This window comes from Salmo salar, unplaced genomic scaffold (genome assembly GCF_905237065.1).
Source record: "Salmo salar unplaced genomic scaffold, Ssal_v3.1, whole genome shotgun sequence".
NCBI classification, from domain to species: domain Eukaryota; kingdom Metazoa; phylum Chordata; class Actinopteri; order Salmoniformes; family Salmonidae; genus Salmo; species Salmo salar.
Genome location: NW_025550938.1, coordinates 351,895 through 370,488, shown reverse-complemented (window position 1 = coordinate 370,488; position 18,594 = coordinate 351,895). Strand labels below are relative to the sequence as shown.

The following is an 18,594-nucleotide window of genomic DNA, read 5'->3' as shown; positions in this document are numbered from 1 at the left end:
TCCTCAGTACTTCCTCATGCCTCTCCTCCTTCTGTAACGTCACCTCAAAAGCTCCTTCCCTCGGATTATCCTGGAGGCATAAAACGTCCTTCACCTCAAGTTTCAGTATCCCCAACAATATGGTTCTTCCGAAAGTTTCCCTTCCCAATGGCTCCATCTCTTTGTTCTTCCATGTAAACCTCACCGTATTCGACAGTCCGACTCCAGGTATCTTCTCATGACGCGCCATTTCCGAGAAAAAAATGGCCCTTTCAATCAATGAAAAAAAACAGAAAAACTCTCCAAAAGGAAGCCAATGAACAATCCAAAAAAACGTTGGAAAAAAACTCAGTCAAAAAACCTTTACCGCCCTTCTTCCTTCGACCTTTTGGCTCAGCGGGCTCTGGGGCACCTCGGTACCAAGCTTGATCTGAGCCAAAAGGCCGAGAAGCGATAACCCACAAATTGACCCCTGCACCCGCCGGGCCCCCGGGGGCCTCGGCAGACCTCATCGGTTTGGCAAAAGTTGGCTCCTCCTCACCCAACGCTTCCCTGGTGACAGGCGGGTGTGTTTTTTTTTTTAAAAGTCGCTAATGCGTCGTTAGGTCACTAGCTCTTTAATCCTAGTGCGACTATTTGTTCAATGCCCGGCAAATACACCAGTCATCGTCGGGCTTGAACTCAATTGCCCGAGCGACTACTTTGAGTGGAAAAAATACGCCGGTCGGTCAGCCGGCTTCAAGTCAAACGCCTGAGCAAAAAGTCTCGGCGTCATCTCTGTCAATTTCTCTTGAAACAAGATACCGGGCTCTGCCAGAAGCAAAGCCCTTCCAAAAATACGTTGAACTCGTAAGTGTTCCTCTCCACGGAAGTCTTTAGTAAAAGGCGAAAGGCTTGTGCGTAATGAAGAGAAACCAGAGTCGTATGGAAGTCAGAGGTCGGGGCCCGAGACACACACGGTGCACTCTAGGCCGGGTCCTCGGGGTGGTCCCCGAACCCACTCTTCCAAGTTTTCGAGGGCTGTGGGTAAAAGTCACAGACAGACAGACAGACAGACAGACAGACAGACAGACAGACAGACAGACAGACAGACAGACAGACAATCCTGGTGAAGTGATTGTATTTTTGGGGGGGCTCAAAAACACACACACACACACAATCCTGGTGAAGTGATTGTATTTTTTTGGGGGGCTCAAAAACACACACACACACACACACACACACACACACACAATCCTGGTGAAGTGATTGTATTTTTGGGGGGCTCAAAAACACACACACACACACACACACACACACACACACACACACACACACACACTCTCCTGGCCAATGTTTTTTTTTTATTTTTTTTAAAGTAAAATGGCGGGAAAACGGGGACCCCCATGAAGGGGCTTCGCACTTGTTTCAGTTTGGATGATTCTTCTTTTTCCATTCCTTCTCTTCTTCTGCTAGCTGTTTTACATAGCTTGGTGTATTTCTTTTTCCTTGACAATGGGAGAAAAGTGTTGCACCGTTCCCGGAGGTACTGCAATACCGGGTCGATGCGTGGAGCGGACGGAGCAAGCCCCATTTCCGACTCCCTGTTCGAAAAATCCATTTAATATGTAGTCCCCCGATGGGGACGTATCAGATATTAAACTGATAAGAACAGATTTTTTCTTTTGGAAAAGTTTTATTGTCACAGTTCCTTTAAAAACAGCTCATATTTATATTTTTACATCATTTATACACAAACAAACAGCATGGAGGCATAAAACACAGCATTTGAATTACATTTGAATTTGTTAAAAAGTACATGTTGTTTACACCAATAAAAACAACCATTAATGAAAGTACTTTTCATTGTATAAAACATCAAATCTGTACAAGCCATTTAAAATGTGTACAAATGATTTAAAAGGAAAACATTTTTAAGACATAAAAATGTATTTAAAAAGTCACTTGTTAAAAGGCTGTCTTCGGTCCCTTGTACAGGAGCGGGGTGAGTCCTTATCAAACTTGCCTCCTCCTGCTCTTCCGAATCGATCACCGTCCCGTCCTTCGGGGCCCAGAGGAGATACCTCCCCTAGGTGCATCGCCCTAGGCGCCGCAGCGCTGTCAGGCCGTGGCCGCAGGGACCTTGGGTGTTGTGGGGACCCTTCGCCTGGGGTCGAGGCCCCCTTCCTTCTGTACCACCCCAGGGCTTCTGTGGCTACCATGGCCACTGCCTGGGGGGTGGTGTTGACCTGTTTCGCTACCAGCAGGTTGCGGAGGACCACAGTGCTGCCTTCAGACACGTGAGGGTGGGCCAGAGCTTGGTGAAGGCCTTTGGTGGAATAGGCCTTCGGCCCACCCCATACAGCACGAGCTGGGGCGTTAGGTCCTCCCCTGCTGGCAGACACGGGGAGATCAGGGGGCCTACTTCCTTCCACAGGTCCCTGGCGGCTCTGCACTCCCAGAGCAAGTGCCTCACCGACTCCTCTTGGCCACAGCCTGGTCGGGGGCACGCGGATGTCCTCGCCATGCCCCGGGAGTGCATGACGGCCCTGACCGGGAGGATCTCATGGGCGACCATCCAGGACAGGTCCCGGTGCTGATTCAGGAGAGCAGGATGGGCCACATTACGCCAAACCGTTGTGGGCTCGCCTATAGCAAGCCCGCGCACTGGACACACTGGTTCCCGATCCTGCACAAGAGAGAGAAGAGAGCGATGTTTAGTTAAAACTGTGACTGCTTCTTTTTCCAATTTAAAATGTCTTAAAAACTTCTGGAGCTGGGCGTAGTGTGTGGGAAGCAGGAAAGAGACTGGGGCTCGCAGGTCGACTGGGATCAGCCTCAGAGACCTGAGGTAAGATCCCAGCCAGAACCTTGCGAGGGCCTGGGTCTTATTGGTGGCCGGGGAGGTGGCAAGAGTAAGATGTAACGCTGTGTAGCGGCTGCCCAGGAACAAGTAGAGGTCAGGCAAGCCTTTCCCCCCTTGGACCTGGGCCTCTTGACCACCTCCCTCCTCAGCCTCTCCCACTTGCTCCCCCACAAGAAGTAAAACAGCATCCGCTCCAGGGCTAAAAGAGTTCTCCTAGGGGGGATAAAAACAGAACTGATTAATAAAAGCACAGGTAAAATCACTGCTTTAATGATTAAAACCTTGCCCTCAAAAGTCAGCTGTCGTAGTCCCCAAAATCCCAGTCTCTGTCTTACTGTCCCCAGGATCCCACTCCAATTACCTCTCCCTCCTCCCTCCCTGTCAAACTTTACCCCGAGTACCCTTATGTCCGTCGTTTTCACAGTCAGTGGTAGTCTGGTCAAGTCTGGGTCTGCCCACGGTCCGAAAAATTGGGCCTCTGTCTTGTCTCTGTTCAGTCTCGCCCCAGAGGCTCGTCCGTACCAGTCAGTCCTGTCCAGGGTCCTGTCGACGGATAAAAGGTCGGTGCATAAAATATTGACGTCGTCCATGTAAAAAACGCACTTGGCGGTCATCCCCCCACTCCCCGGGATACCCACCCCACTGATCCGTTGGTCCCTTCTCAAGACCTGTGCCAGTGGTTCAATGCCGGCCACAAACAGAAGGGGAGATAAAGGACAGCCCTGACGGACGCCGCAGTGTACTCCCACTGCTTTTGACAGATGCCCATTTACAAGGATTTTGCTGGTGATATCCCCGTACAGCAGTCCCACCCAAGCTAAAAACCTGTCCGGGAAACCCATTTTTTGCAGTACCTTAAAGAGGTACTGGTGCGAGACCCGATCAAAGGCTTTTTCAAAATCTAAATTTAGGACTACAAGCCGCATGTTTCTGTCTCTCGCATAACAGATGGCATCTCGGATCAGTATCAGGCTGTCCGTGATCTTCCTTCCGGGAATGGCACAGGTTTGATCCGGGTGGATCACCTCCCCTAAGACAGAAGACATTCTGAGTGTTAAAACCTTGGTAAAAAGTTTACAATCAAAATTTAAAAGGGTTATCGGTCTCCAGTTCTTCAGGTCCGTCCTGTCGTTTTTCTTATATAAAAGAGTCACGATCCCCACTCTAAAACTGTCAGGTAGTCTGTCGAGGTATTCAAAGTCAGTAAAAACAGTCAGAAGTTCATCGGCTAAAACATCCCAAAAGGTCAGATAAAACTCCAAAGGAGGCCGTCCTCCCCGGTGATTTACCCCTCTTAAAATGTTTCAGTCCTTGGTCAATTTCTGTCCTCGTCAAGTCTTTTGTCAGGTCGTCTGTGTTGGGTAAAATCTTGTCAATGTATGTTAAAACGTCCCCCATGGTTTCCTCACATACAACTTTTTCCCCAAACAGTTCCCCATAAAAATCCTCGACTACTTCTTTCATTCCCTCTGTGTCTGTTTTTAAAAACCCATCTTTATTTTTTAAACCTGTCATTGTCCTACCCTTACTAACTATTTTCTTAAAAAGTACCTTGTACACTTCTCCCCTCTTCTAATTCCCTCTCCTTACTTCTTAAAATAACCCCCTTACTTTTCTGTTCAGCTAAAAGTGCCATTTCCTTTTTACTTCTTTAATTTCATAGTTAAAATCAAAGCCCTGTTGGCCAAGGTTAAAATATCTTTCCAGTCGCTTTTGCAGTCCCACCATGCGTCTATCTTTTTCTTTGCTTTTCTTCTTTCCTATCTCTCTAAAGAAAGTCCTCGTCCTACCCTTCACCATTTCCCACCATTGTGCTCGTGTGTCAAAGAAGTCCTGTAGCGTCTGCCACTGGCTGAACTGCTCCCTGTACTGGCTAACTACTCTATCATCTTCTAAAAGGGAACAGTTCAATTTCCAGGGCCCTCTTCCCACAGTCACACCCGAAGTTAGTGAAAGGGTGCACGTCAGCATTACGTGATCTGAGAAAAAGGCAGGGGTTATTCTAGCATCAGTTGGGGGGCAGTCCCGGGTAAACAGATAGTCAATGCGAGAGGCTCTGGTGCCGTCACCACTGGTCCAGGTGAAGCCCTCCTCTCTTGGATGCAGGGTTTTAAAACAATCAGTCAGTTTAAAATCCCTGCACAGCCCTTGCAATAAAACACTTGACCTATCTACCTTAAAATCCTCTCCCGCCCCTCTCCTGTCTGCTCTATTTAAAACACAATTAAAATCCCCACCCACCACTAGAGGATCCCTCCCTAGCATGTGGGACTGCAAGTCTTCTAAAAGTGCGCACCGGTCATGTTTATCGTTAAAACCATACACATTTAGCATGTTAAAATCCCTCCCCATAAAAGTACAATTGGCTAAAAGAGCGCGCCCACCTACCACCACCGTGCTCCCCCCTCACCACCACATGTGGGGTCTTGATTAAAATGGCAACACCGTCATTTTTATTAAAATTTGAGCCACTCCAAATGGAGGGCCCATGCTGCCACTTGTCCTCCCATTTCCTATAAGAGGATAAAAAGGGTAGACCACACTCCTGTAATAAAAACACATCTGAATTAAACCTTTCTAAAAAGGATAAAACCGACTGTGCTCTTATTTCTGTTTTTATACTTCTCACATTTATAGTGGTGATGTTAAAAGCCATAAAAAGGTGAGTAAAAACAGTGCTAAATGAAAAGGCATTTAAACAGTTGAAAGGAGGTTATTTTTCTGGTACTTCCTCTCTCTCCCGCCGGGGTAACGGGGGATGGCAGGGAGAGGAGGTTAAAACCGGACTTAAAAAGGAGATTGTGTTGGGGGAGTTGGGGGGGAAGGTTCTGGGTTCTTCCTCCCCCTGGGAGCTCTCCCATTCCACCTTGCCCTTTTTCTCATCGCCTTGTTCGGGGTCGGAGAGCTCCTCCGCATTTCTTTTTCGTGGGGGAGGTGTTCCTCCAGAATCTCCACCCCTCTCCCATATCTCTTTCCGACACAGTCTCCATACTGTCTGACCCACTTGGGGAGTTCTCACTCAAGATCTCTCCGGGGCCGTCTTTCTCGGCCCTTTCTCCTTCAGGGGTCACATTAATCTGGGGCAGGGGGATTGGGGGGGGGGGTTGTCCTCTCCTCCCACTTTTTCCACCACTGCACCTTCCGCGCCCTCCACTACCACCGGCTCCACCACTACATTCTCAACCACCACCGGCTCCACCACCACCTCCTCGGCAACTGCCGTTCCTCCCCCTTGGCGCTCAGAAGTCCGGTCCGCGGCCGCCGTCTCCCTCTCCCTCCTTTCGGCCCTGACCTTATTGGCCCAGGAGAAGGGGCAGCCGCGGATGAGGTGGGACCGCTCGCCACAGAGGTTGCACGACCTTCCGTTCGTGCACTCCTCGTAGCGGTGGCCCACCTCCCGGCACTTCATGCAGACGACCTTTTACAGGCCTCTGCCAGGTGGCCATGTTCACCACACTTACGGCACAGCTTGGGCTGGTCCTGGTAGTGAACATGGCCTCTATTCTCTCCGAGGACTATGGTGGATGGGATGGCTTTCAACCCACCATAGCCCCCAGGATCCTCCCTCTGCTGGACAGTCACCCTCCAGGCCCCTGTCCAGATCCCATCGGGATCCTTCACCTGGACCAAGGGCCCCTTCACGTTGCAGTACCTGCCCAGCCATACTGCAACGTCCTCCGGCTGTACGGTTTCATTGTACATACGGATAATAACGGTTTTAATGCTATTATCCGTCAGCTTGGTCACCTCAAACATGGCTGTGAGGGACCCCTGGATGTTCAGGGAGTTCTGGAGTTGCCCCCAGAACTCCCGCAGGAAGCTGGCGTTGGCAAAACTGACATCGAAGCCCTTCCCATAGGGAAGGGCTAAGATGCAGTTTACCTGCGCGGGATGGAAACCGAGCTCTTTCTGGAGGAATTTTCTGGAGAAATCCAATCGGGATAACTCCATTATTTTCCCTCCCTTCTCCTTTAAGAGGAGGCGCACTGCATGGTGCCTCCTCATGCCAACCTGTGCTGCTGACATGATGGAGGCCCACTCCCTTTACAGCCCAACACCGGTGAAAAAGGGGGGAGGGGAAGGGAAAAAGGGAGGGAAAGGAAGGGGGGGGAGAGGGGTTGGGTGTGGGGGTTGGGAAGAAGGAAAGGGGTGTAAGACACCCGAGGAAGCTGGCAGGCTCGGCCAGACTAAGCTAACCGGGCCTACCAGCACCACGGGACACACAACAACCTATCTAGCACAGCACCAAACTAATCTTATTAACAATGGGAAGGAACACTAGGAGGGGAATTTTTTGTTTTATATTTTCCACAAGAGGGAGAGGCACAAAAGGGAGAGACAAAAATTAAACCACACAACCAAACTAAGGCTAGAAAGCTAGCAGGCCCCGCCAGCAGGCCAGGCTAAGCCTACCAGCTGGCAGGCCCACCAGCCAAGAGGCCTTACAACAAAAACAAACACGGCGCACCAACCAAAAGGGAAGACAAACTAGGGGGTAAGACTAACAATGCACAAGACTAACAAAACAAATTAATTAAAGTAAAAGGGGAACAAGGGGGTAAGGGAGAAAAAAGGACACACTGACTAACAAACACCTGCCCAAACTTGAGGGACACGAAGGCTAGCAGGCCTCACCAGCAGGCCAGGCTATGCTAACCAGCTAGCAGGCTAGCCAGCAAAAGGTCCCTCAGTTGGCAACACAAATAACAAGAAACAGAAAAAACTAAGGATACAAAGGGGATGGGGGTAAAGAAAAAAAAACAGTCAAACAATGCCTGCCACGCCTAAGGGGCAGGCTAGCAGGCCAAGCTAAAGCTAGCAGGCCGACAAGCCAGAAAGCCACCCCAGCTAGCAGACAACACACAACTGAAGACAATGGGAGGAGCTAAGGAGGGGACTATAGGATACACAGGGGAGGAGAGATGCAAAACAGGACAAGCAGGGGAAAAACACAAATAAATTAAATAACTAAGGAAAAAGACCAGAGGGCCTTTAAACTCACCCTACAGGTGCTGGTGCACCTGTAGTCCACCACCAAAACCACCACCTAACCCAGGACAAAGAATAAACAAGGGTGAGACAAAAAAAACAACAATAATGACAATAAATAATGATTTGACAAAAATAAATAGCACAATTTCCCCGGGCGCCCTCCGGCCTACGATCGCTTCTCTGATCAAGTGCAGCACTGACAAGGTAACTACACTTGATCTGAGCCAAAAGGCCGAGAAGCGATAACCCACAAATTGACCCCTGCACCCGCCGGCTCCCGGGGCCTCGGCAGACCTCATCGGTTTGGCAAAAGTTGGCTCCTCCTCACCCAACGCTTCCCTGGTGACAGGCGGGTGTGTTTTTTTTAAAAGTCGCTAATGCGTCGTTAGGTCACTAGCTCTTTAATCCTAGTGCGACTATTTGTTCAATGCCCGGCAAATACACCAGTCATCGTCGGGCTTGAACTCAATTGCCCGAGCGACTACTTTGAGTGGAAAAAATACGCCGGTCGGTCAGCCGGCTTCAAGTCAAACGCCTGAGCAAAAGTCTCGGCGTCATCTCTGTCAATTTCTCTTGAAACAAGATACCGGGCTCTGCCAGAAGCAAAGCCCTTCCAAAAATACGTTGAACTCGTAAGTGTTCCTCTCCACGGAAGTCTTTAGTAAAAGGCGAAAGGCTTGTGCGTAATGAAGAGAAACCAGAGTCGTATGGAAGTCAGAGGTCGGGGCCCGAGACACACACGGTGCACTCTAGGCCGGGTCCCCGCGGGTGGTCCCCGAACCCACTCTTCCAAGTTTTCGAGGGCTGTGGGTAAAAAGTCACAGACAGACAGACAGACAGACAGACAGACAGACAGACAGACAGACAGACAGACAGACAATCCTGGTGAAGTGATTGTATTTTTGGGGGGGGCTCAAAAACACACACACACACACAATCCTGGTGAAGTGATTGTATTTTTTGGGGGGGGCTCAAAAACACACACACACACACACACACACACACACACACAATCCTGGTGAAGTGATTGTATTTTTGGGGGGCTCAAAACACACACACACACACACACACACACACACACACACACACACACACACACACACACACACACACACTCTCTCCTGGCCAATGTTTTATTTTTTTTTTTATTTTATTTTTTTTTAAGTAAAATGGCGGGAAAACGGGGACCCCCATGAAGGGGGCTTCGCACTTGTTTCAGTTTGGATGATTCTTCTTTTTCATTCCTTCTCTTCTTCTGCTAGCTGTTTTACATAGCTTGGTGTATTTCTTTTCCTTGACAATGGGAGAAAAGTGTTGCACCGTTCCGGAGGTACTGCAATACCGGGTCGATGCGTGGAGCGGACGGAGCAAGCCCCATTTCCGACTCCCTGTTCGAAAAATCCATTTAATATGTAGTCCCCCGATGGGGGACGTATCAGATATTAAACTGATAAGAACAGATTTTTTTTTTTATAAAATATATATTTATTACGTTCAAAACCCAACAAAAATCTCATACAAATCAATCAATTCAAACACAAATTCCATTAAACATTTCAAAACTATTCTATAATAACCAAACCCCAAAAACCAAAAGTCATGGGAGCATCTTCCCTCCCCTTCCCATCTACAAACCAAAACCCACACCAAAAAATCAAAGAAAAACTCACCCCATCCCGACCGACGGGGACGCCTTCTCCACTCCTGACGCTCCCCCGTCGGCCGCCATCCCCTCTCCCCTGGATGCGGTAACAGCGCCCGACACACGCTCACCCTGCGTCCCGTACCCCCCGCTTAGGTCTACCACCCTGCCCTCCTCCTGACTCCTGCCCGGGGACCCCACGCTCCCAAACAGGGAGCTTAAGCCTCCCTCCATCGCCCAATCCTGGGCCATTCCTGTGAGGTCCAGCTCAGACAGGGGTGTAAGGGAGAAGGAAGAGGGAGCCCACGAGGGCCCTGCAACCTCCACCTCCCCTCCCCCCTGATCTGCCCCCCCCCCCTCTTTTACCACCCGTCCTCCTCGAGCGTTCCCCCCTTTTAGACCTTTTTAGTGGTGGAGTAAAAGGCAAAATGTTTTCATAACTTTGCTCCTTCTCCTCCTCTACCCGTGTTTTCACCTTTTTACTGTCCCCCCCACTCCTTCACTCCTTCTCCTACTGGTCCCGCCACCACTGCCTTCTCTTTCTCCTCCCTTTCTGTCTCTTTCTTCTCCACCACCTTCTTCCCTGTCTCCTTCCTTTCTGTCTCTTTCTTCTCCACCACCTTCTTCCCTGTCTCCTTCCTTTCTGTCTCTTTCTTCTCCACCACCTTCTTCCCTGTCTCCTTCCTTTCTGTCTCTTTCTCCTCCACCACCTTCTTCCCTCTCTCCTTCCTTTCTGTCTCTTTCTCCTCCACCACCTTCTTCCCTGTCTCCTTCCTTTCTATCTCTTTCTTCTCCACCGCCCGTCTTCCCAGTCTCCTTCCTTTCTGTCTCTTTCGTCTCCACCGCCGTCTTCCCTGTCTCCTTCCTTTCTGTCTCTTTCTTCTCCACCGCCGTCTTCCCAGTCTCCTCCCTCTCTGTTGCCTTCTCCGTCTCCTTCCTCTCCACAGCCGTCTTCTCTGGCCCCTTCACTCTCCTGTCACCTTCCTCCTCCTGCTCTCCTTCAGCCTCCTGCCCTTCCGTTTCCACTATGCTGTTGTCTTCTTTTTCTCCTCCCGCTTCCGTTTTCTCCTCCTCTTCCACCCGTGTGTCCGCTCCCTCTGTTCCAGTACTTGGTTCTTGGTCCCTCCTACCCCCATCCCCGGCTCTCGCTCCCCCAGCTGCAGACGCGTATGACCTCTGACGCGCCGGGCATTCACGCCACAGGTGCGTTAACATACCACACCCGTGACATGCCTTCGGCGCGTCACAGTCCCTCGCCTCGTGCTCCGCAGATCCACAATATCTGCACTTCTTTGTGCCGCACGAGGCGAGGATATGACCATAGGCCATACAACGCCTGCAGAACGGAGGCTGACGGGCATAATGCAACGTCCCCCGGTCAGCCCCAGGGAGAACATAGCCGGAGGATGGAGGCAGCCTCCCAGGCCCTTCGGATCTTCTCTAAGGAGAGCTTGAAAACTTCTCCTCCCATTCCAAAATCCAATGGAGTCCTTGAGATGCCTCGCTGAGGATATATTGTCCATGTATTTCCCCAGGAAAGACCTCACGTCCTCGTCCTTTACATGGGGATTATACATGATAACTGTTACCAACCTAAAATTATTCTTCACCAAGCTTTTCACCATGTAATGACACATGGGCCTCTCTTTCTCCACTTCTTTCACCTTCCGCATTATTTCCTCGTGCTTCTCCTCTGTGTAAAACGTTACGTCGTAGGCGACCTCCAAAGGGTTCTCCTGGAGGCAAAACACATCCTTTACCCCAAATTGAGCACTCCCATCAGCAGGGTCCTTCCGAATGCCTCCCTTCCCAACGGTTCCATATCTTTCTCCTTCCATGCAAAACGTATAGTGTTAGCAAGTCCAATCCCAGGGACCGACGTATACGTAGTGTTCCGTGCCATCTCCTCCCGGAGAATGGCACACTCGATATTGCTCTAGCTCTTTTCAAAAAAGAAGGAAAAACCCAAAAGTACCTTGTCAAATAGAATCCCAGAAGAGATTCTAACCAACAAAAACAAAAATACCGCCCTCCTATCTCCGACCTTTTGACTCAGCGAGCTCTGGGGCACCTCGGTACCAAGCTTGATCTGAGCCAAAAGGCCGAGAAGCGATAACCCACAAATTGACCCCTGCACCCGCCGGGTCCCGGGGCCTCGGCAGACCTCATCGGTTTGGCAAAAGTTGGCTCCTCCTCACCCAACGCTTCCCTGGTGACAGGCGGGTGTGTTTTTTTAAAAGTCGCTAATGCGTCGTTAGGTCACTAGCTCTTTAATCCTAGTGCGACTATTTGTTCAATGCCCGGCAAATACACCAGTCATCGTCGGGCTTGAACTCAATTGCCCGAGCGACTACTTTGAGTGGAAAAAATACGCCGGTCGGTCAGCCGGCTTCAAGTCAAACGCCTGAGCAAAAAGTCTCGGCGTCATCTCTGTCAATTTCTCTTGAAACAAGATACCGGGCTCTGCCAGAAGCAAAGCCCTTCCAAAAATACGTTGAACTCGTAAGTGTTCCTCTCCACGGAAGTCTTTAGTAAAAGGCGAAAGGCTTGTGCGTAATGAAGAGAAACCAGAGTCGTATGGAAGTCAGAGGTCGGGGCCCGAGACACACACGGTGCACTCTAGGCCGGGTCCCCGCGGGTGGTCCCCGAACCCACTCTTCCAAGTTTTCGAGGGCTGTGGGTAAAAAGTCACAGACAGACAGACAGACAGACAGACAGACAGACAGACAGACAGACAGACAGACAGACAGACAGACAATCCTGGTGAAGTGATTGTATTTTTGGGGGGCTCAAAAACACACACACACACACAATCCTGGTGAAGTGATTGTATTTTTTGGGGGGGCTCAAAACACACACACACACACACACACACACACACACACACAATCCTGGTGAAGTGATTGTATTTTTGGGGGGCTCAAAACACACACACACACACACACACACACACACACACACACACACACACACACACACACACACACACACACTCTCTCTCCTGGCCAATGTTTTATTTTTTTATTTTTTATTTTTATTTTTTAAGTAAAATGGCGGGAAAACGGGGACCCCCATGAAGGGGGCTTCGCACTTGTTTCAGTTTGGATGATTCTTCTTTTTCATTCCTTCTCTTCTTCTGCTAGCTGTTTTACATAGCTTGGTGTATTTCTTTTTCCTTGACAATGGGAGAAAAGTGTTGCACCGTTCCCGGAGGTACTGCAATACCGGGTCGATGCGTGGAGCGGACGGAGCAAGCCCCATTTCCGACTCCCTGTTCGAAAAATCCATTTAATATGTAGTCCCCCGATGGGGGACGTATCAGATATTAAACTGATAAGAACAGATTTTTTTTTTTTACAAAATATATTTATTACGTTCCAAACCAACCAAAATTTTCCACACATCAATCAATTCAAATACAAATTCCAATCAACACAAAAATAAACATTTCAAAACTATTCAACAATAACCAAATCCAAAACCCAAAAGTCATTGGAGCATCTTCCCTCCCCTTCCCACCTACAAACCAATACCCATACCCATATCAAATAACCAAAAACACTCACCCTATACTCCCGACCGACGGGGACGCCTCCTCCACTCCTGACGCTCCACCGTCAGCCTCCATCCCCTCTCCCCTGGAAACAAAAACAACCCCCGGCACACCCACACTCTGTGCCTTGTGCCCCCACTCAAATCCACCACCCTGCCCTCCTCCTGACTACAGCCCGGGGACCTCCCGCCCCAAACAGGGAGCTTAAGCCTCCCTCCATCACCCAATCCTGGGCCATGCTTGTGAGGTCCAGCTCAGACAGGGGTGTAAAAGAGAAGGCAGAGGGAGCCCACGAGGGCCCAGCAACCTCCCCCTCCCCCTCCCCCCCGATCTGCCCTCCCCCTCTTTTACCACCCGACCTCCTCGAGCGCTCCCCCTTTTTCGACTTTTTGGTTGGTGGAGTAAAAGGCAAAACGTTTTCATAAGTCGCCTCTTTCTCCACCTCCACCTGTGTTTCCACCACTTCACAGTCCCCCCACTCCTTCTCCCCCTCTCCTTCTGGTCCCGCCTCCGATGCCTTCTCTGTATCCTTCCTCTCCGATGCCTTCTCAGTCTCCATCTTCTCCAATGTCTTCTCTGTCATCTTCTCTGATGCCTTCTCCATCTTCCTCTCTGATGCCTTCTCTGTCTCTCTCCTCTTCGATGTCTTCTTTGTCTCCTTTCCCTCCGATGCCTTCTCTGTCTCCTTCCTCTCCGATGCCTTCTCAGTCTCCATCTTCTCCAATGTCTTCTCTATCTTCTTCTCTGATGCCTTCTCCATCTTCCTCTCTGATGCCTTCTCTGTCTCTCTCCTCTTCGATGTCTTCTTTGTCTCCTTCCCCTCCGATGCCTTCTCTGTCTCCTTCCTCTCCACCACTGTCCTCTCTTGTCCCTCCACACTACTGACTCCTTTCTCCTCCTCTCCTTTGGCCTCCTTCTCTTCTGGTACCACTATGCCCATTTCTTCTTTGTCTTTTCCTTCTCCTGCTTCTGTTTTTTCCTCCTCTCCTCGCTGTGTGTCCGCTCCCTCCGTGCCTGTTCTCGGTTCTGGGTCTCCTCTTCTTCCCCCATCCCCGGCTCTCGCTCCCCCCCCAGCTGCAGACGCGTATGACCTCTGACGCGCCGGGCATTCACGCCACAGGTGTGTTAGCATGCCACACCCGTGACATGCCTTCGGCGCGTCACAGTCCCCCGCCCCGTGCTCAGCAGATCCACAGTACCTGCACTTCTTTGTGCTGCACGAGGCGAGGATATGACCATAGGCCATACAACGCCTGCAGAACGGAGGCTGACGGGCATAATACAATGTCCCCCCGGTCAGCCCCCAGGGAGAACATAGCCGGAGGATGGAGGTAGCCTCCCAGACCTTTTGGGTCTTCTCGAAGGAGAGCCTGGTAGCTTCTCCTCCCCGTCCAAAACCCGAGCGTGTCCTTGAGGAGCCTTGCTGAGGAGATGCCGTCCATAAATCTCCCCAGGAAGGCCCTCACATCCTCTTCCTTCACATGCGGATTATACATGTTAATAGTCACAACTCTAAAATTGTTCCTTGCCAGATTTGTCACGGCATAGTGACACATGGGCTTTTCCTTTTCCGCTCTTCTTACTTTCTGCATTGTCTCCTCATGTTTTTCTTCCGTATGCAGCGTGACCTCAAAAGCTCCCTCCAATGGGTTGTCATGGAGGCAAAAGACATCTTCTACCCTCAGTTGAAGCACCCCCATTAGTAGGTTCCTTCCGAAGGTCTCCCTCCCGAAAGGCTCCATGTCCTTCTCCTTCCATGCAAACCGCACCGTATTGGCTAGTCCGATCACAGGAACCGACGTTGGTGCTGTCCTCCGTGCCATCTTCTCCGGAAGAATGGCCTCCTCAATAGTCTCCGGCTTACTTCAAAAGAAAAACCGAGTAGAAAAAAAAAACCAACAAATTTTTCCCAACCCGGGAAATAATTCTGCACCAAAAAACCTTACCGCCCTCCTATCTCCGACCTTTTGACTCAGCGAGCTCTGGGGCACCTCGGTACCAAGCTTGATCTGAGCCAAAAGGCCGAGAAGCGATAACCCACAAATTGACCCCTGCACCCGCCGGTCCCGGGGCCTCGGCAGACCTCATCGGTTTGGCAAAAGTTGGCTCCTCCTCACCCAACGCTTCCCTGGTGACAGGCGGGTGTGTTTTTTTTAAAAGTCGCTAATGCGTCGTTAGGTCACTAGCTCTTTAATCCTAGTGCGACTATTTGTTCAATGCCCGGCAAATACACCAGTCATCGTCGGGCTTGAACTCAATTGCCCGAGCGACTACTTTGAGTGGAAAAAATACGCCGGTCGGTCAGCCGGCTTCAAGTCAAACGCCTGAGCAAAAAGTCTCGGCGTCATCTCTGTCAATTTCTCTTGAAACAAGATACCGGGCTCTGCCAGAAGCAAAGCCCTTCCAAAAATACGTTGAACTCGTAAGTGTTCCTCTCCACGGAAGTCTTTAGTAAAAGGCGAAAGGCTTGTGCGTAATGAAGAGAAACCAGAGTCGTATGGAAGTCAGAGGTCGGGGCCCGAGACACACACGGTGCACTCTAGGCCGGGTCCCCGCGGGTGGTCCCCGAACCCACTCTTCCAAGTTTTCGAGGGCTGTGGGTAAAAAGTCACAGACAGACAGACAGACAGACAGACAGACAGACAGACAGATAGACAGATAGACAGATAGACAGATAGACAATCCTGGTGAAGTGATTGTATTTTTGGGGGGGGCTCAAAAACACACACACACACACAATCCTGGTGAAGTGATTGTATTTTTTGGGGGGCTCAAAAACACACACACACACACACACACACACACACAATCCTGGTGAAGTGATTGTATTTTTGGGGGGGGCTCAAAACACACACACACACACACACACACACACACACACACACACACACACACACACACACACACAATCCTGGTGAAGTGATTGTATTTTTGGGGGGGCTCAAAACACACACACACACACACACACACACACACACACACACACACACACACACACACACACACTCTCCTGGCCAATGTTTTTTTTTTTTTTTTTTTTAAGTAAAATGGCGGAAAACGGGGGACCCCCATGAAGGGGCTTCGCACTTGTTTCAGTTTGGATGATTCTTCTTTTTCCATTCCTTCTCTTCTTCTGCTAGCTGTTTTACATAGCTTGGTGTATTTCTTTTCCTTGACAATGGGAGAAAAGTGTTGCACCGTTCCCGGAGGTACTGCAATACCGGTCGATGCGTGGAGCGGACGGAGCAAGCCCCATTTCCGACTCCCTGTTCGAAAAATCCATTTAATATGTAGTCCCCGATGGGGGACGTATCAGATATTAAACTGATAAGAACAGATTTTTTTTTTTTTTTTACAAAATATATTTATTACGTTCCAAACCAACCAAAATTTTCCACACATCAATCAATTCAAATACAAATTCCAATCAACACAAAAATAAACATTTCAAAACTATTCAACAATAACCAAACCCAAAACCAAAACGTCATGAGAGCATCTACCCTCCCTTCCCACCTACAAACCAAAACCCATACACATATCAAATAACCAAAATTAAACACTCACCCTATACTCCCCGACCGACGGGACGCCTCCTCCACTCCTGACGCTCCACCGTCGGCCACCATCCCCTCTCCCCTAGAAACAAAAACAATTCCCGGCACACCCACACTCTGTGTCTTGTGCCCCCACTCAAATCCACCACCCGGCCCTCCTCCGAACTCAGACCCGAGCACCCCATGCCCCCAAACAGAAAACTTGCTCCTTCCTCCATCCCCCAATCCTGGGCCATGCCTGGGAGGTCCAGCTCTGCCAGGGGTGTAAAGGAACAGGAAGAAGAGGGAGCCCACGAGGGCCCAGCATCCTCTCCCCCTTGCCCTTCCTTCACCACCACCCTTTTACCACCCTTCTTCCTCCTGCTTTCCGGGCGCTCCCCTTCTTAGGTCTCTTTATTGGTGGAGGGCGCAGCCAGGGAACATTCCTTTCCTCGTCCGTCAACCCCCCTCGCTTCATTCATATTGTCCGGCAGCCCCCCACCATCTCCCTCAGCTCCTCCACCCGTGATCTCACCTCTTTACTGTCCCCCCACTCCTTCACTCCTTCTCCTACTGGTCCCGCCACCACTGCCATCTCTTTCTCCTCCCTTTCTTTCTCTTTCTTCTCCACCACCTTCTTCCTTGTCTCCTTCCTTTCTGTCTCTTTCTTCTCCACCACCTTCTTCCCTGTCTCCTTCCTTTCTGTCTCTTTCTCCTCCACCACCTTCTTCCCTGTCTCCTTCCTTTCTGTCTCTTTCTCCTCCACCACCTTCTTCCCTCTCTCCTTCCTTTCTGTCTCTTTCTCCTCCACCACCTTCTTCCCTGTCTCCTTCCTTTCTATCTCTTTCTTCTCCACCGCCGTCTTCCCAGTCTCCTTTCTTTCTGTCTCTTTCTCCTCCACCACCTTCTTCCCTGTCTCCTTCCTTTCTGTCTCTTTCTTCTCCACCACCTTCTTCCCTGTCTCCTTCCTTTCTGTCTCTTTCTTCTCCACCTCCGTCTTCTCTATCTCCTCCCTCTCTGTTCCCTTCTCCATCTCCTTCTCCACCGCCGTCTTCTCCGACCCCTCCACTCTCTTATCTCCTTCCTCCTCCTGCTCCTTCTCTCCTTCAGCCTCCTGCTCCTCCTCTCCTTCAGCCTCACGCCCCTCCGATTCCACCATGTCCACTTCTTCCTTTTCCTCTTCTTCTCCTACTGTCGCTCTGTCCTTCTTCTCCCGCCGTGTGTCCTTTTCCTCTGTGCCAGTTCTTGTTTCTTTGTCCCCTCCTCTTCTTCCCCCATCCCCGGCTCTCGCTCCCCCCCAGCTGCAGACGCTGTATGACCGGTGACGCGCCGGGCATTCACGCCACAGGTGCGTAATCATGCCACACCCGTGACATGCCTTCGGCGCGTCACAGTCCCTCGCCTCGTGCTCCGCAGATCCACAATACCTGCACTTCTTTGTGCTGCACGAGGCGAGGATATGACCATAGGCCATACAACGCCTGCAGAACGGGGCTGACGTGCATAATACAACGTCCCCCTGTCAGCCCCCAGGGAGAACATCGCCGGCGGATGGAGGTAACCCCCCAACCCCTCAGGGTCCTCCCTGAGCAACGCCTGGAATCCTCTCTTCCCATCCCAGAAGCCCAGGGAGTCCCTGAGGAGCCTTGCCGAGGAGACATTGTCCATGTAGCGCCCAAGGAAAGTCCTCACCTCCTCGTCCTTCACATGAGGGTTATACATATTAACCGTGACCACCCGGAAATTGGTTTTTCCCAGGCTGGTCACCTCGTAATGACACATCGGTCCATCCTTTCCCACTTCTCTCGCCCTCCTCATCACGTCCTCATACCTGTCTTCTTTGTGGAGCGTCACGTCGTAAGCCACCTCCAGTGGGTTCGCCTGGAGGCACAACACTTCCCCCACCTCCAACTTTAGGATCCCAATCAAAATTTTTCTCCCAAAGGTCTCCCTCCCAAACGGCTCCATCTCCTTGTTCCTCCAGGCGAACCTCACCGTGTTCGCTATCCCGACTCCAGGCATCTTGTTTGGAGCATGTCGAGCCATC

General features: G+C 50.6%; 4 non-coding genes and 4 pseudogenes across 4 annotated transcripts; all 8 read right to left on the bottom strand.

The window, feature by feature from the left end:
* Positions 1 to 785: 785 nt before the first annotated feature.
* Positions 786 to 902, bottom strand: LOC123740554 (U5 spliceosomal RNA). The gene has a single exon (XR_006768435.1). It is a non-coding gene; the product is annotated as a U5 spliceosomal RNA (small nuclear RNA).
* Positions 903 to 1,482: 580 nt separating this feature from the next.
* On the bottom strand, positions 1,483 to 1,656 carry LOC123740396 (uncharacterized; annotated as a pseudogene).
* Positions 1,657 to 8,405: 6,749 nt separating this feature from the next.
* LOC123740553 (U5 spliceosomal RNA) lies at positions 8,406 to 8,522 on the bottom strand. Its single transcript, XR_006768434.1, has one exon. It is a non-coding gene; the product is annotated as a U5 spliceosomal RNA (small nuclear RNA).
* A 603-nt stretch (positions 8,523 to 9,125) lies between these two features.
* On the bottom strand, positions 9,126 to 9,299 carry LOC123740370 (uncharacterized; annotated as a pseudogene).
* A 2,618-nt stretch (positions 9,300 to 11,917) lies between these two features.
* On the bottom strand, positions 11,918 to 12,034 carry LOC123740552 (U5 spliceosomal RNA). Its single transcript, XR_006768433.1, has one exon. It is a non-coding gene; the product is annotated as a U5 spliceosomal RNA (small nuclear RNA).
* A 615-nt stretch (positions 12,035 to 12,649) lies between these two features.
* On the bottom strand, positions 12,650 to 12,825 carry LOC123740341 (uncharacterized; annotated as a pseudogene).
* A 2,565-nt stretch (positions 12,826 to 15,390) lies between these two features.
* On the bottom strand, positions 15,391 to 15,507 carry LOC123740551 (U5 spliceosomal RNA). Its single transcript, XR_006768432.1, has one exon. It is a non-coding gene; the product is annotated as a U5 spliceosomal RNA (small nuclear RNA).
* Positions 15,508 to 16,198: 691 nt separating this feature from the next.
* On the bottom strand, positions 16,199 to 16,376 carry LOC123740407 (uncharacterized; annotated as a pseudogene).
* Between the last annotated feature and the right edge of the window lie 2,218 nt (positions 16,377 to 18,594).